Consider the following 15,626-nt stretch of genomic DNA (forward strand, 5'->3'; position numbering starts at 1 on the left):
ATACCTTGAACCTCAATCATCCGTTGTGGGATTATAGAGATGTAACATTTAAATTAATTTTGGTTTGATGAAATCTCGTTCAAATGGTAATCAGTTGGTTAGATTAGGTGGCAAGTGAAAAAAGGTCTAATACAACCTTCGATGTTTCTTTTTCTATTAAACTAATTTATGCGCAAGATTTATCTTTCCATGTGTTACACATTGCTAAATTGTATTACATTCGGTCACGTCTTTACGTCTTTACGTCTTTCACATTGCGTGGCTGTGTTAATCTTTGGATATGTTTCGCTTATGGATGATAAAGGATCCATTATATGTCAGAAATATGAGTAATCAATTGTGCTTCATCGTCGCTTCCAAGCGCAAGGTTATTCGTAGCACTTACTTCCAGCCTTCCGAATTAGTACATTCTTCAGAAGAATTTTGTATGGTTTACTGAAGGAATTTCCTAAGGACTTCCAATACAAAGGCCTTTCCGGATGGTTTTTCTGAAGGATTCTCTGGACGAATGTCCAAATTAATTCCTGGTGGCTTTTCTAAAAATATTAGAATTAGAAATACCTGGAGGAATTTCCGATTCAATTCTTGAAGGAATAACCGAAAGAGAACTTGAAAAGATTTTCGAACAGAATTTTTAAATGAATTTCTGAAGGAATATCCTACCCTCCTTAGCCGTGCGGTAAGATGCACGGCTAGACCATGCTGAGGGTGGCTGGGTTCGATTCCCGGTGCCGGTCTAGACGATTTTCGGATTGGAAATTGTCTCGACTTCCTTGGGCATAAACGTACCATCGTGTTAGCCTCATGATATACGAATACAAAAATGGTAACTTGGCTTGGAAACCTCGCAGTTAATAACTGTGGAAGTGTTAATTGAACACTAAGCTGGCGGCAATGTCCCAGTGGGAGATGTAATGCCAATGAAGAAGAAGAAGAAGGAATATCCGATAAAATTCTGAAAGGAATTCACGAAGGATTTTTCTATGTATTCTCCAAACAAATAGCTATTGGAATTAAAATAGAAATTTATATATTTCTCCAAGAATTTCTTCGAAAATCCGGACAGTAGTAGAACAAACTAAGTTTTGACTCTAGAATCAAATCTACATGCCAAGAAAAACTCCCAAAATATTGAGATTGCGGACATTCGGATATTCTCAAGGGAATTCTGCAGGAGTTCCTTTCGGTGTTGAACTTAATCTGTAGATTTAAAAATACTTTAATAAAGTTTAAAAAAATGCAGGAGTTCCTTCGAAAATTTCTACAGATTTTTTTTCGTAAATACCTTAAATAATTCCCTAGGAAATACCTTCAGGAATTAATTCAGTAAGTCGTCAAGAAACTTATTCTGCCTTCTGAAATTCCGTCAGGAATTTCTTTAAAAAATAGAAGGATTGTGTACAAGACACGACCGTTCGACGTGAACTACGTAAAACCTCTTAATGCAATGAGAATCGTAATATCACATGAACATTAGGTTGTATACATGATACAATCGCGAATTTCAACCAAAAATTATCATAATCTGTTCTCAGCATAAACATTTTCACAGTTTTACTTGGACTGCTACCGGCGAAGACGTCGTCTCAAGTCAATTAAAAAACCTGCTCTCCCGCGCGCGTTTGCGGTTTTGATGAAAATCATCGTGCGATTGTCATCAGCATCGGCAGCGTTCAAAAGAATTTGTTTGAACATCTTAGTAGAGCAGATTTGTCGGCAGCGAATGGAAAATGAGAGAGAAAATTACACTTGCACAATCCTGTTGCCACCGACGATAGCCACTCAAAGATTTACCGCTTACTGGCTACAGATGTCATCTTTGTGAAAAAATGTCTGCAGCAACTACCCGTCAACGGCCTCCACTGGCAAAAATTCCCGGTCACTAACAGCAGCAAAGCGGAAGTAAAAACTTTGCGAGAAAATTTTACTTTTGTGACAATTTCCAATACAGCAAACAAAACCTTCTTCTTTAAAAAATGATGGTCCTGAAAGGGACCGATTAAGTGCGCCATTCACTATCAGTATACGAGAAAATTTTGCTTTAGTAGTGCTCCCACCGACGACGAGTTTTCTGCAGCAGCCACCGCCGACGGCCATTAGAATTTCGAAATCTTATTTACAAACTGGATCTGCATCATCCGCCAATTACATGAGCGAACACCACTGATGTCAATACTGGAATCGCTCTCCGAAGAATCTCGAACTAACTGGTTGCCTGGTGTGATGCCGAAACCGCGTAGGAGGGCGCTCTGCGAAATCTCGAATAAAGTGGCTCGCGCGCGGGAAAGCTAATTTCTTGTATCTAATGAAATAAATCACAGAACCCTCATTTGAAACGGAAGAGTTGATTTAAACTGAATTTTCTTTAAAGAGACATACACTCAAATGGCAACGATTGCATTGTTATCGATCCCAACAGCATCAGTGATGGCCGTCGGCCTCGGCAGTGGTTGCTGTAGACAATTTATTCGCCGCGGTAGCGTCTATAGCCATTCAATGGTAGAAAGTTAAACTCGATTGCTGATATTAATTGTAAAGACGCATAACTGAAAATAAAACAAACATTTTCTGATGAATCTTCTATATTGGATATGAGAAAGCTGCTTTCCCGAGCGCGAGTCACTCAGTTAATGATTGAAAGTGAAACTTTCTCGCAATATTGTGAATTCTTTACAAGGTTTCAAGAAGCGTAAATCGGTTCTTTCTTCAAAGTGAAATAAAATTAAATGGTTATGATTGCCTAGTTAGCTATCCCAACGACATCAAACATGGCCGTCGGCGAAGGCTGCTATAGAAAATGTATTAGCCATGGTAGCTGCTGCAGCCACCGAACGCCAACGCCACCGCACCGAGCCGTTGTTTCTAGACCGCTACCAGACGGTCCACGTTCCAGCGGAAATCTCAAACGAAAATGACGCGCGCGCGTAAGACACGACTCTTTTTATGCACAGGGAATATAAGGCGGTGGCCAAAAGGTGCGTACGTTACAGCAATCTGATGTCCGTGTTGGGGATGCATGAACGGAATTGGTTAGTTTTGAAATTTTAACCAGACGTGAAAGAACCAAAATTTTCAATAGTTTGAAGTTGATAATGAATAGTTTTAAACAATTAGCGAATTGGTGGAAAGTTTCCGAATCTATTGATAAGAAAATCTCGAAAATCCATCGAAAGTTAAAGTCGCTATTAACGTTTGAAATCTTACATGATTTCGTGACGGTCCCCAATTTGAAAATTTTTGTTTGGCACCCTGTATACGAGGCTTCCTCTTAGACATAGTTTACTTCTTAGGACGTTAGGAAATTTTTTAAGAAATTTTTCTGGAAATTCCTTCCCATGTAGATGGGTATACTTCCTCACAGTTGTAATTACCCACAGGGGTAATAGGGGCCCTCCTTGGCCGTGCGGTAAGATGCGCGGCTACAAAGCAAGACCATGCTGAGGGTGGCCGGGTTCGATTCCCGGTGCCGGTCTAGATAATTTTCGGCTTGGAAATTGTCTCGACTTCCCTGGGCATAAAAGTATCATCGTGCTAGCCTCATGATATACGAATGCAGAAATGGTAACTTGGCTTAGAAACCTCGCGGTTAATAACTGTGGAAGTGCTTAATGAACACTAACCTGCAAGGCGGCAATGTCCCAGTGGGGGATGTAATGCCAACGAAGAAGAAGAAGAAAGACAGTTGTAATGTATTTGACGCGCCCTTCCTAAAAAAAAGTCATCCCTCGAAAAGCTCAAAAAGGAAATTAATTTATTAGTGTTGGATTACACTGTTGAAAGGAGATTCTCTCTATCCCGCAGGCTTCGCGTAAGTATCTCTGCTTACGGGTCCGCCACCTCCGATTTTTGCCCTTCATACAGCAGTGCATTGAAAGCAAAATGATAATAACTGTACTATTGGGTGGAGCCGTACGCAGAGCAAGACTTAAGCTAGGATGGTGAATAATTACATACATACATACTTTTAAAAATTTCTACATTATTTCAACAATTACACTGTAATTTTTCCAGGTATTCCATAAGACATTCCATTCTAGTAATTCTTTTGCAACTTCCTCCGCCATTTCTATCCAAAATTCTAGGACGAATTCCTAGATCAATTTCCAAAGGAACTCCTGAAGAAATAACCGGCATACTTAAATTTCTTAAAAAATGTCTTTGAACATTTCTCCAAGAAATCCTTCGGAATTTTCTACAGGGAATTCCTCCAGAACTTCCTCCTGTTCGGAACTGATCATTGTCCGAATTATAATGGGGAATCCTGTCCCATTGTTTGCTATTGAATATTGACCAGATCGGACTATGGGATCAGAAGTTATGACCAAAACACTTTTTTATGCGCAAAACACGCTAAAAACACTCATTTATATTTCATAGTATTTTTTATACGAGAAAGGTACCAACACCACTAGGTGGATTAATCAGGGTTTTTTACCAGAACAATTCTGGCAATTTAGCACTAGGAGAAGTGAAGGAAATGTTCAATTTGGTGGGTCACGTGCCCCATCGTGCTCCAGCTCCAGAAGCCAAGTTACCATTTTTGCATTCGCAATCACGAGCCTAACAAAATGTTACTTCATGCTCAGGGAAGTTAAAAAATCCTACCAGGCTGGGAATCCAGATCCAACATTCATTATAGTGTTGACTTGCAGCCAGTGGTGGAAATACTCGCTTCACGAGTAAGAAAAGAGTGTAATTGGGGCTACCAAAAATGCCACACTCGCACGGAGCTACCGCCTGCATTTTTCTGGTGCTTGCTTTGTTCGCGAGTACAGGCAGAGCAAAGACAAAAAACAGGGCAGTATTTTGTTCGCGAGTTAAAATCATGAGCTGTGTTGTTAAATTCAACAATTCATCCGTGACAAATATGATTCACTCAAGTGTCGCACAGTTCTTGTTGCATTTAATTTTAATGCTGCTGATGAAATTCGTGTTTATCAAGACCGGAAATGTCAAAAATTATTTTCAAATGTGCAGTACGCTACCGGTACTACGTATAGTAACGATTTGTTTCCCTTTCTTTTAACCGCACTGTTAATCAAAGACGTTTTTTTCAGGAAATTGTAACTATTTGGAAACATGTCAAAATTGAAAAGAATATAAGGCGATCCGAAAATGCCACCGGCATTTGCATCTTTAAGAAACTACCTTGAATCCTTGAAAAACTCCTACGAAAACCCTGAAATTCTTCAGGATCTTCCTCCAGAAAAACCTAAAGAAGTACCAGGAATCCCTCCAATAATTAACCCTGGAATTCCTTTATAAATATCTCCAGGAAATTCTGAAAAAATACCCAACAATTCTATTAAAAACTCATCCGGAATCTTCGTCAAGCATTTCTTTAGCAAGAGAGTGACCGGTATCCAATAAGTGTTGCCGCAGAAATTCCTTACGCAGTTTCTCTATGAACCCGTTTTTCAAGAATTCTTTTGGAAGCTACTCCAGAAATTCCTTCAGAAACAACTGTGAGGGTTTGTCTGAACAGAATTCCTCAAGGAACTCTCCCTTAGAAAAGGAGGTTGAAGAATATATCTAGAAATCCTCCAGATGATACATGTTTTTTTTCATAAATTAGTGTAAGAAATTCTCCGGAAATATTCTATGGATATACCTCCAGAAACTCTTTCGAAAGTTCCTCCGAAACTACCTTCGACAATTGTTCTTTAATTTATTTTCGACCTCTAAGAATGTCTTCCGGAATTCCTCCGGGAATTTCAACCATCAGCGAGAAACTTCGCGAATTACACCAGTAATACCCTCGAAAACTCATGCTGTGATTTATTCAGTAATTATACACAAAAAAACGCGCGGGAATTCCTTCGAAGAATCCTCGGGAAATTCCTTCCGTAATTCCTCCTGGAATTATTTCGGTTATTCTTTCAATGATATCATCGGGGGATTCCTCCGGGAACTCTTCCGGGAATTTCTCCGTGAATTGCTTTGAATGTTTATCCGCGAGAATTACTTCGAGAGCTCCTACAAAAATTCCTCCGAGTACCCCTTCATAATAATCCGAGAAATTCTTTGGAAAATACACTGAAAATCATGGAAGCTTTCCGAAATACTCCAGGAAATTACCGGAAAAATTCCCGAAAGAATTCAGAAGGAACTCCCGGAGGAATTATCGAAAGAACTCCCAAAGGAGTTCCCGGTGGAATTTCTAAAGAAATTTCTTGAGAGAATTTCCAAAGGAATTCACGGAAGAATTCCTGGAGGAACTTTTGGAGAAATCCCTTAAGAAATTATTGAAAGAATTCCCGAAAGAATCTTTGGAGGAACTTCCGAAGGGATTCCCTGCAAAATTACCCAAGAAATTCACGGAAGAATTCCCGACAGAGTTCCCAGAGAAATCTCTGAATGAACTGTCGTAAGAATTTATGAAGGAATAATTACCAAAGGAATTCATTAAATAATTTCAGGAGGAATTAGTGGGGAAAGTTTCTTAGAAATTATCGGAGAACTTCCGAAGTAGTACAAGAATGTATTTCCGAAAGAAGATCCAGAGCATAGTTTCCCAAAGTGGCGAGTCACGACCCCTCAACTTTGGGAAGCTATGATCCAGAGGATAAGGAGCTCAGGGTGAAATTTGCAAAAGAATTTCAGGAGGAATAACCGAAGAAGGTCTGAGAGAAATTTCAGAAGGAAATCTCGGACGAATTCCGGAGTAGTTTCCAAAGCAACTCTCGGAAAATTTTCTTAAGGAATTCTTTCAGGATTAAGGCTGGTTTAAAGATCGGAAAACGAGTTCACGGGATTTGTTACGGGAAATTGCTCCGGGTTTTGAATTTCTCCAGGAATTCCTACATAAATTCCGCCAAAAATTCCTCCGGGAATTCTCTGAAGAATTTCTCCAGGAATTCTTTCAGGAATTTCTCCAGGAATTCTTCCGGAAATACCTCCAGGAATTCCTCCGGAAATTCATCCAGAAACTCCAATAATTCCTCAGGAACTTCCTCCAGGAATTCTTCTTGAAAATCCTCCAAAAATTCTTCAAGAAATTCCTCCAGAAATTGTTCCATGAAATCCTACGGAAATTCCTTCACGAATTTTCACGGAATTTTCTCCAAGGATTCCTCCAGGAATTCCTTCAGAAATTTTTCCGGAAATACTTCCAGGAATTCCTCCGGAAATTCCTCCAGGAATTCCACTGGAAATTCCTCTAGGAACTCCACCAGAAATTCCTCCAGGAATCCCTTCGGAAATTCTTTCAGGAATTCCTCCAGGAAATCCTCCGGAAGTTTCCCCAGGAATTCCTCCGGAAGTTTCACCAGGTATTCCTCCGGAAATTTTTCCAGGAATTCCTCAGAAAATTCCTCCAGGAATTTCTTCGGGAATTCCTCCAGGAATTTCTTCGGGAATTCCTCCAGGAATTCCTTTGGAAATTCCTCCAGGAATACCTTTGGAAATTCTTCCAGGAATTCCTACGGAAATTCCTCCAGAAATTCTTCCGGAAATTCCTCCAGAAATTCTTCCAGTAATTCCTCCGGAAATTCCTCCAGGATTCCTCCGGAAAGTCTTACAGGAATTTCTCCGGAAATTCCTCCAGAAATTTCTCCGGAAAATCCTACAGAAATTCCTCCGGAAAATCCTACAGGAATTTCTCCGGAAATTCCTCCAGGAATCCCTCCGAAAATTCCTCCAGGAATTCCTCCGGAAATTTCTCCAGGAATGCTTCCGGAAATTCCTCCATGAGTTCCTCAGGAAATTCCTCCAGAAATTCTTCCAGAAACTCCTCAGGAAATTCCTCCAGGAATATCACCGGAAATTCCTCCAGAAATTCCTTCGGAAGCTCCTCTAGAAATTCCTCCAGAAATTCCTGAAGAAGTTCCTCCAAAAATTCCTCCTAGAATTCCTCCGCAAATTCCTCCATGATATCCTCCAGAAATTCCTCCTGGAATTCCTGGAGATTACTGGAGGAATTACTCCGGAAATTCCTCCATAAATTCCACCAGGAATTCCTCCGGAAATTTCTCTAGGAATTCCACCGGAAAATCTTCCAGGAATTCCTCCATAAATTTCTCCTGAAGTTCCTCCGGAAGTTCCTCCAGGAATTTCTCCGGAAATTCTTCCGAGAATTCCTCCAGGAATTCCTCCGAGAATTCTTCCGGAAATATCTCCAGGAATGACACCGGAAATCCCTCCAGCAATTCCTCCGGAAGTTCCTCCAGGAATTTCTCCTGGAAATTCCTCCATGAATTTCTCCGGAAATTCCTCCAGGAATTCCTCCGGAAATTCCTCCAGGAATTCCTCCGGAAATTCCTCCAGGAATTCCTCCGGAAATTCCTCCAGGAATTCCTCCGGAAGTTCCTCCGGAAATTCCTCCAGAAATTCCTCCAGGAATTCCTCCGGAAGTTCCTCCAGGAATTCTTCAGTATTCCAAGAATTCCTCCAGAAATCCCTCCGGAAATTCCTCCAGGAATTCCTCCGGGAATTCCTCCGGAAATTTCTCCAGGAATTCCACCGGAAAATCCTCCAGGAATTCTTCCGGAAATTCCTCCAGATATTTCGCCGGAAATTCTTCCAGAAATTCATCCAGGAATTTCTTCAGATATTCCAACACATATTCCTCCAGGAATTCCTTCGGAAATTCCTGCAGAATTAATCCAGAAATTCTTCCAGAATTCCTCCGGAAATTCGTCCAGGAATTCCTCCGGAAATTCGTCCAGGAATTCCTCCGGAGGAAATCCTACAGAAATTCCTCCGGAAAATCCTACAGGAATTTCTCCGGAAATTCCTCCAGGAATTCCTCCGAAAATTCCTCCAGGAATTCCTCCGGAAATTTCTCCAGGAATTCCTCCGGAAATTTCTCCAGGAATGCTTCCGGAAATTCCTCCATGAGTTCCTCAGGAAATTCCTCCAGGAATTTCACCAAAAATTCCTCCAGAAATTCCTCCGGAAGCTCCTCTAGAAATTCCTCCAGAAATTCCTGAAGAAGTTCCTCCAAAAATTCCTCCTAGAATTCCTCCGCAAATTCCTCCATGATATCCTCTGGAAATTCCTCCAGGACTTCCTGGAGATTACTGGAGGAATTACTCCGGAAATTCCTCCATAAATTCCTCCAGGAATTCCTCCGGAAATTTCTCCAGGAATTCCACCGGAAAATCCTCCAGGAATTCCTCCGGAAATTCCTCCAGCAGTTCCTCCGGAAGTTCCTCCAGGAATTTCTCCGGAAATTCTTCCGAGAATTCCTCCAGGAATTCCTCCGAGAATTCTTCCGGAAATATCTCCAGGAATGACACCGGAAATCCCTCCAGCAATTCCTCCGGAAGTTCCTCCAGGAATTTCTCCTGGAAATTCCTCCATGAATTTCTCCGGAAATTCCTCCAGGAATTCCTCCGGAAATTCCTCCAGGAATTCCTCCGGAAATTCCTCCAGAAATTCCTCCAGAAATTCCTCCAGGAATTCCTCCGGAAATTCCTCCAGGAATTCCTCCGGAAAATCCTCCAGGAATTCCTCCGGGAATTCCTCCAGATATTTCTCCGAAATTCTTCCAGAAATTCCTCCAGGAGTTCCTCGGGAAATTCCTCCGGAAATTTCTCCAGGAAATCCTCCGCAAATTTCTCCAGGAAATCCTCTGAAAGTTCCTCCAGAAATTTCTCCGGGAATTCCTTCAGAAATTCCTCCAGGAAATCCTCCGGAAATTCCTCCGAAAATTCTTCCAGGAATTCCTCCGAAAAATCCGCCAGGAATTCTTCCGGAAATTTCTCCAGATATTTCTCCGGAAATTCTTCCAGAAATTCACTATTCTTCAGTATTCCAAGAATTCCTCCAGCAATCCCTCCGGAAATTCCTCCATAAATTCCTCCAGGAATTCCTCCGGAAATTCCTCCGGAAATTTCTCCAGGAATTCCACCGGAAAATCCTCCAGGAATTCTTCCGGAAATTCCTCCAGATATTTCTCCGGAAATTCTTCCAGAAATTCATCCAGGAATTTCTTCAGAAATTCAACACATATTCCTCCAGGAATTCCTTCGGAAATTCCTGCAGAATTAATCCAGAAATTCTTCCAGGAATTCCTCCAGAAATTTCTCCAGGAATTCCTACGAAAATTTCTCCAGGAATTCTTCCGGAAATTCCTCCAGATATTTCTCCGGAAATTCTTCCAGAAATTCCTCCAGGAATTCCTCCGGAAATTCCTCCGGAAATTTCTCCAGGAATTCCACCGGAAAATCCTCCAGGAATTCTTCCGGAAATTCCTCCAGATATTTCTCCGGAAATTCTTCCAGAAATTCACTATTCTTCACTATTCCAAGAATTCCTCCAAAAATCCTCCGGAAATTCCTCCATAAATTCCTCCAGGAATTCCTCCGGAAATTCCTCCAAAAATTCCTCCAAGAATTCCTCCAAGAAATCCTCCAGAAATTCCTCCGGAAATTCCTCCAGATATTCCTCCGGAAATTCTTCCAGAAATTCCTCCAGGAATTTCTTCAGAAATTCCAACACATATTCCTCCAGGAATTCCTTCGGAAATTCCTGCAGAATTAATCCAGAAATTCTTCCAGAATTCCTCCCGGAATTACTCCGGAAATTCCTCCAGGAATTCCTCCATAAATTTCTCCTGAAGTTCCTCCATTAATTCCTCCAGGAATTCCTCCGGAAATTCCTCCGGAAGTTCCTCCAGTAATTCCTCCGGAAATTCCTCCAGTAATTCCTCCGGAAGTTCCTCCAGGAATTCCTCTGGAAGTTCCTCCAGGAATTTCTCCGGAAGTTCCTCCGGAAGTTCCTCCAGGAATTCCTCCGGAAATTCCTCCAGGAATTCCTTCGGAAGTTCCTCCAGGAATTCCTCCGGAAGTTCCTCCAGGAATTCCTTCGCAAGTTTCTCAAGGAATTTCTTTAGAAGTTCCTCCAGGAATTCCTTCAGATGTTCCTCCAGGAATTCCTTCAGATGTTCCTCCAGGAATTCCTTCGGAAACTCCTCCAGGAATTCCTTCGGAAGCTCCTCCAGGAATTCCTTCGGAGGAACTTCCGGAGGAATTCCTGGAGGAACTTCCGGAGGAACTCCTAGAGGAACTTCCGAAGGAATTCCTGGAGAAACTTCCGAAGGAATTCCTGGAGGAACTTCCGAAGGAATTCCTGGAGGAACTTCCGAAGGAATCACTGGATGAATTTCTGGAGGAAATTTTGTAGAAATTTCTGGAGGAATTTCCAAAAAAATTTCTGGAGGAATTTCCGATGGAATTTCTGGACGAATTTCCGATAGATTTCCTGGAGGAATTTTCGAAGGAATTCCTGGAGGAATTTCCGAAGGAACTCCTTGAAGAATTACCGAAGAAACTCCTGGGGGAATTTCCGAAGGAACTCAGGAGGAATTTCGAAGGAATTCCTGGAGGAATTTCCGAAGGAGTTCCTGGAGGAATTTCCGAAGGAGTTCCTGGAGAAATTCTCGAAGGACGTCCTGAAGGAATTTTCGAAGGAATTTCTGGAGGACTTTCTGGAGGAATTCCTTGTGGAATTTCCGGAGGAATTCGTGGAGTAATTTCCAGAGGAATTCTTGGAGGAATTCCTGGAGAAATTCTTGGAGGAATTCCTGTAGGAATTTCCGGAGGAATTCCTGGAGGAATTTCCCGAGGAATAACTGGAGGAATTTCCGGAGGAATTCCTGGAGGAATTTCCGGAGGAATTCCTGGAGGAATTTCCGGAGGAATTCCTGGAGGAATTTCCGGAGGAATTGTCGGAGGAATTCCTGGAGGAATTTCCGGAGGAATTCCTGGAGGAATTTCCGGAGGAATTCCTGGAGGAATTTCCGGAGGAATTCCTGGAGGAATTTCCGGAGGTATTCCTGGAGGAATTTCCGGAGGAATTCCTGGAGGAATTTCCGGAGGAATTCCTGGAGGAATTTCCGGAGGAATTCCTGGAGGAATTTCCGGAGGAATTCCTGGAGGAATTTCCGGAGGAATTTCCGGAGGAATTCCTGGAGGAATTTCCGGAGGAATTCCTGGAGGAATTTCCGGAGGAATTCCTGGAGGAATTTCCGGAGGAATTCCTGGAGGAATTTCCGGAGGAATTCCTGGAGGAATTTCCGGAGGAATTCCTGGAGGAAATTTCGGAGGAATTCCTGGAGGAATTTCCGGAGGAATTCCTGGAGGAATTTCCGGAGGAATTCCTGGAGGAATTTCCGGAGGAATTCCTGGAGGAATTTCCGGAGAATTCCTGGAGGAACTTCCGGAGGAATTCCTGGAGGAATTTCCGGAGGATTTCCTGCAGGAATTTCTGGAGAATTCCTGGACAAATTTCGGAGGAATTCCTGGAGGAATTTCCGGAGGATTTCCTGGACGAATTTCTTGAGGAATTCCTGGACGAATTTCCCTAGGAATTCCTGGACGAATTTCCGGAGGGATTTCTTGACGAATTATCGGAGGAATTCCTGGACGAATTTTCGGAGGAACTACTGGAGGAATTTCCGGAGGAATTCCTAGAAAAATTTCCGGAGGAATTCCTGGAGGAATTTCCGGAGGAATTCCTGGAGGAATTTCCGGAGGAATTCCTGGAGGAATTTCCGGAGGAATTCCTGGACGAATTTCCGGAGGAATTCCTGGAGGAATTTCCGGAGGAATTCCTGGACGAATTTCCGGAGGAATTCCTGGAGGAATTTCCGGAGGAATTCCTGGTGGAATTTCCGGAGGAACTCCTGGAGGAATTTCCGGAGGAACTCCTGGAGGAATTTCCGGAGGAATTCCTGGAGAAATTTCCGGAGGAATTCCTGGAGAAATTTCCGGAGGAATTCCTGGAGGAATTTCCGGAGGAATTCCTGGAGCAATTTCCGGAGGAATTCCTGGAGGAATTTCCGGAAGAATGCTTGGAGGAATTCCTGGAGGAACTTCTTGAGAAATTCCTGGAGGAATTTCGGAAGAATTCCTGGAGGAATTCCTGGAGTAATTTCCGGAGGAATTCTTGGAGGAATTTCTGGAGGAATTTGCGGAGAAATGACTGGAGGAATTTTCGAAGGAATTATTGGAGGAATTTTCGGAAGAATTCCTGGAGGAATGTCTGAAGGAATTCCTAGAGGAATTTCCAGAGGAATTCCTGGAGGAATTTCCGGAGGAATTCCTGGAGGAATTTCCGGAGGAATTCCTGGAAGAATTTCCGGAGGAATTCCTGGATGATTTTCCGGAGGAATTCCTGGAGGAATTTCCGGAGGAAGTCCTGGAAGAATTTCCGGATGACGTCCTGGAGAAATTTTCGGAGGAAGTCCTGGAGGAATTTCCGGAGGAATTCCTGGACGAATTTCCGGAGGAATTCCTGGAGGAATTTTCGGAGGAATTCCTGGAAGAATTTCCGGAGGAAGTCCTGGATGATTTTCCGGAGGATTTCCTGGAGGAATTCATGGAGGAATTTCTGGAGTAATTTCCGAAGGAATTCTTGAAGGAGTTTCCGGAGGAATTTCTGGAGGATTTCTTAGAGAAATATACTCCCGTCGGAACTTGTTTTGGAATTCCTGACGAATTTGGAGGAAGGAATTCCTGAAGGTATTTGAGAAAGAAACTCGTGAAGATTTTTCGATGGAGTTCTTGAAGAATTTCCTTGAGAAATTTCCGAAGGATTTTGTTGAGGAATTTTTGGAGGAATTTCCGGAGGTATTCCTTGAGGAATTTGTGAAGCAATTCCTTGGAGAAATCCTGATGAAATCTCTGGAGGAATTCCCGAATGAACTCTTGGAGGTATACTCGAAGGACTTTCTGTAAAAATTTCTGGAGCAATTTAATGAAAAAAATTCTTGATGAATACCTGATGGCGGATTTTCCGAAGGAAGTCGTGGCAGCATTTCCGAAGGAATTCCTGAAAGCATTCCTCAGTAATTTCCTAAAACAGTCCCGAAGGAATCACTGAAGGAATTCCTGGAAGACATCCTGAGTAATTTATTGATGGCCTCCTTGAGGATCTTCCGAAGAAGATTTGGGATAAATTTCCGGAGGAATTCCTAGAGGAATTGAAGAGGGAATTCCCAAAGAAATTAAACAAAATTGTTTACGTAGAAAATTCCGAAATTCTTCGTGCATTCCTTCACGAGTTTTTTCAGCACTTCTGATTCCTGATTCCTTCAAATTCATTCGGAAATGAATTTCTTCGGTATATTCTAATGGCATTCTCTCAAGATATTTTTAGGGAATTCTATTGGCTATTCCTTCGTGATTTTTAAAGAATATCCTCTCAATAACGCCTCTGTAGACTTCTTCGGCAATTTGTGCCGAAATTCCTCCAAAATTGCTTCCGAACGCCTGAAGGCACACTGCAGTTTCTCAAAAAATAGTTTTGAAGGAATTCTAAAAGGACTTTTTTTCAGAACAGCTGTTTTAATTCCCGAAAGAACTGCCGTAGAATTACCGCAAAGATCTCCGAAATATTTGATATAGAAATCCGAGAAACTACTGCCAGAGGGATTCGCTGGAGAATTCCTTGAAAAATCACCAAAGGAATTCAATAGAGAATTTCGAGGAAAATCCGCCAGATAATTCTTCCGGGCATACCTTTGGTAGCTCCACCGAAAGTTTCTCCATGAATTTATTTGGGAATTATTCCAGGAATTTCTACGGGAAACTTCCCCTTTCAATGGATTCCTCCGGGATATCTGCGGGAATTCCTCCATGATCTCCAGAAAAAAAAATCTTGAAGGGATTTCTGGAGAAATTCGTAAAAGAATTTCCGAAGGCATTATTAAAGAAATTCTGGCTGGAATTTCCGGATGAATTGCTAAATAGCCGATGAAATTCCCTTATGATTTCTTGAAGAAATTTCAATAGAATATGGCGAGGGCATTCCGATTTATTTCATAAGTATTTTCGAATAAACCATTGGAGAGGTTGCTGGAGGAATTCTTGGAGGTATTTCCGGTCCCGTAGTAATTCCTGGAGGAATTTTCAAAACAACTCCTGGAAGTATTTCCAAATATATTTTCTCGATGGTATTCCTGTAGTAGCGGAATTTCGGAATATTGTTTTGGAGGAATCCTCGTATGAATTACTGGGAAATTTTCTAAGAAATTTCATGTTTCCAACGTAGGAATTATGTAAAAAAAGCGAAGATTTTAAATCGGGTTTGTAATCATCTAAAGAATCTCTCGAGGCGTTCTAAAAGCAATTAAAAGAAGGTTTGCAATGCAATTATCAAATGAAGAAACTTCTGATTCAAATAACGAACTGACCAATTTGGCATTAAATTAATTAACTTGTCGTCAAATACATTTCACTAAATTTATTTGGGATACATTGCATTTGTTTCACATATTTATTCCAGTAATGCATAATGCGGGGACTGTGCTTTCTTCATTTTCCGCCTCATTTTTCCACCACCGAAATGTCTTTATTTAATGTGCATGCTGAAAAAAGATGATTTTAAATGTTTTATTTTGTTTTGGATAATATTTTAGTATTTTGAAATAAACATACTTACAGCAAAATTACACAATTTCCTCCGCCGGTTTGACGACGAACTATTTATAAACTGAAAAGCGTAAAGCAAACTGTCAAAATATGTTTGCGCTCTTCGTTCGCTCCACTGATTGACACAGCCCACCACGATCCACCTTAGGATGGATTGATGTGTTGCATGATGGTTGCGGATGAACTCCTTATCGTGTAGCGCGACACAGTTGCAACAACAACAAGCAAACTCATCAAAAACGATAAGAT

The 15,626-nt window shown here is 41.7% G+C and overlaps 1 protein-coding gene and 1 long non-coding RNA gene across 5 annotated transcripts in view; both read right to left on the bottom strand.

The window, feature by feature from the left end:
* LOC134212850 (ubiquitin-conjugating enzyme E2Q-like protein 1) overlaps nt 1-15,626 on the bottom strand; it is a 292,956-nt gene that overhangs the window by 100,729 nt on the left and 176,601 nt on the right. The window lies entirely within an intron of this gene.
* Nucleotides 15,128-15,515, bottom strand: LOC134217002 (uncharacterized). Its single transcript, XR_009980895.1, has 2 exons — nt 15,388-15,515; nt 15,128-15,313 (listed from the first exon to the last, which is right to left on the bottom strand). It is a non-coding gene; the product is annotated as an uncharacterized LOC134217002 (long non-coding RNA).

Source organism: Armigeres subalbatus, chromosome 2 (genome assembly GCF_024139115.2).
Source record: "Armigeres subalbatus isolate Guangzhou_Male chromosome 2, GZ_Asu_2, whole genome shotgun sequence".
Taxonomy (NCBI): domain Eukaryota; kingdom Metazoa; phylum Arthropoda; class Insecta; order Diptera; family Culicidae; genus Armigeres; species Armigeres subalbatus.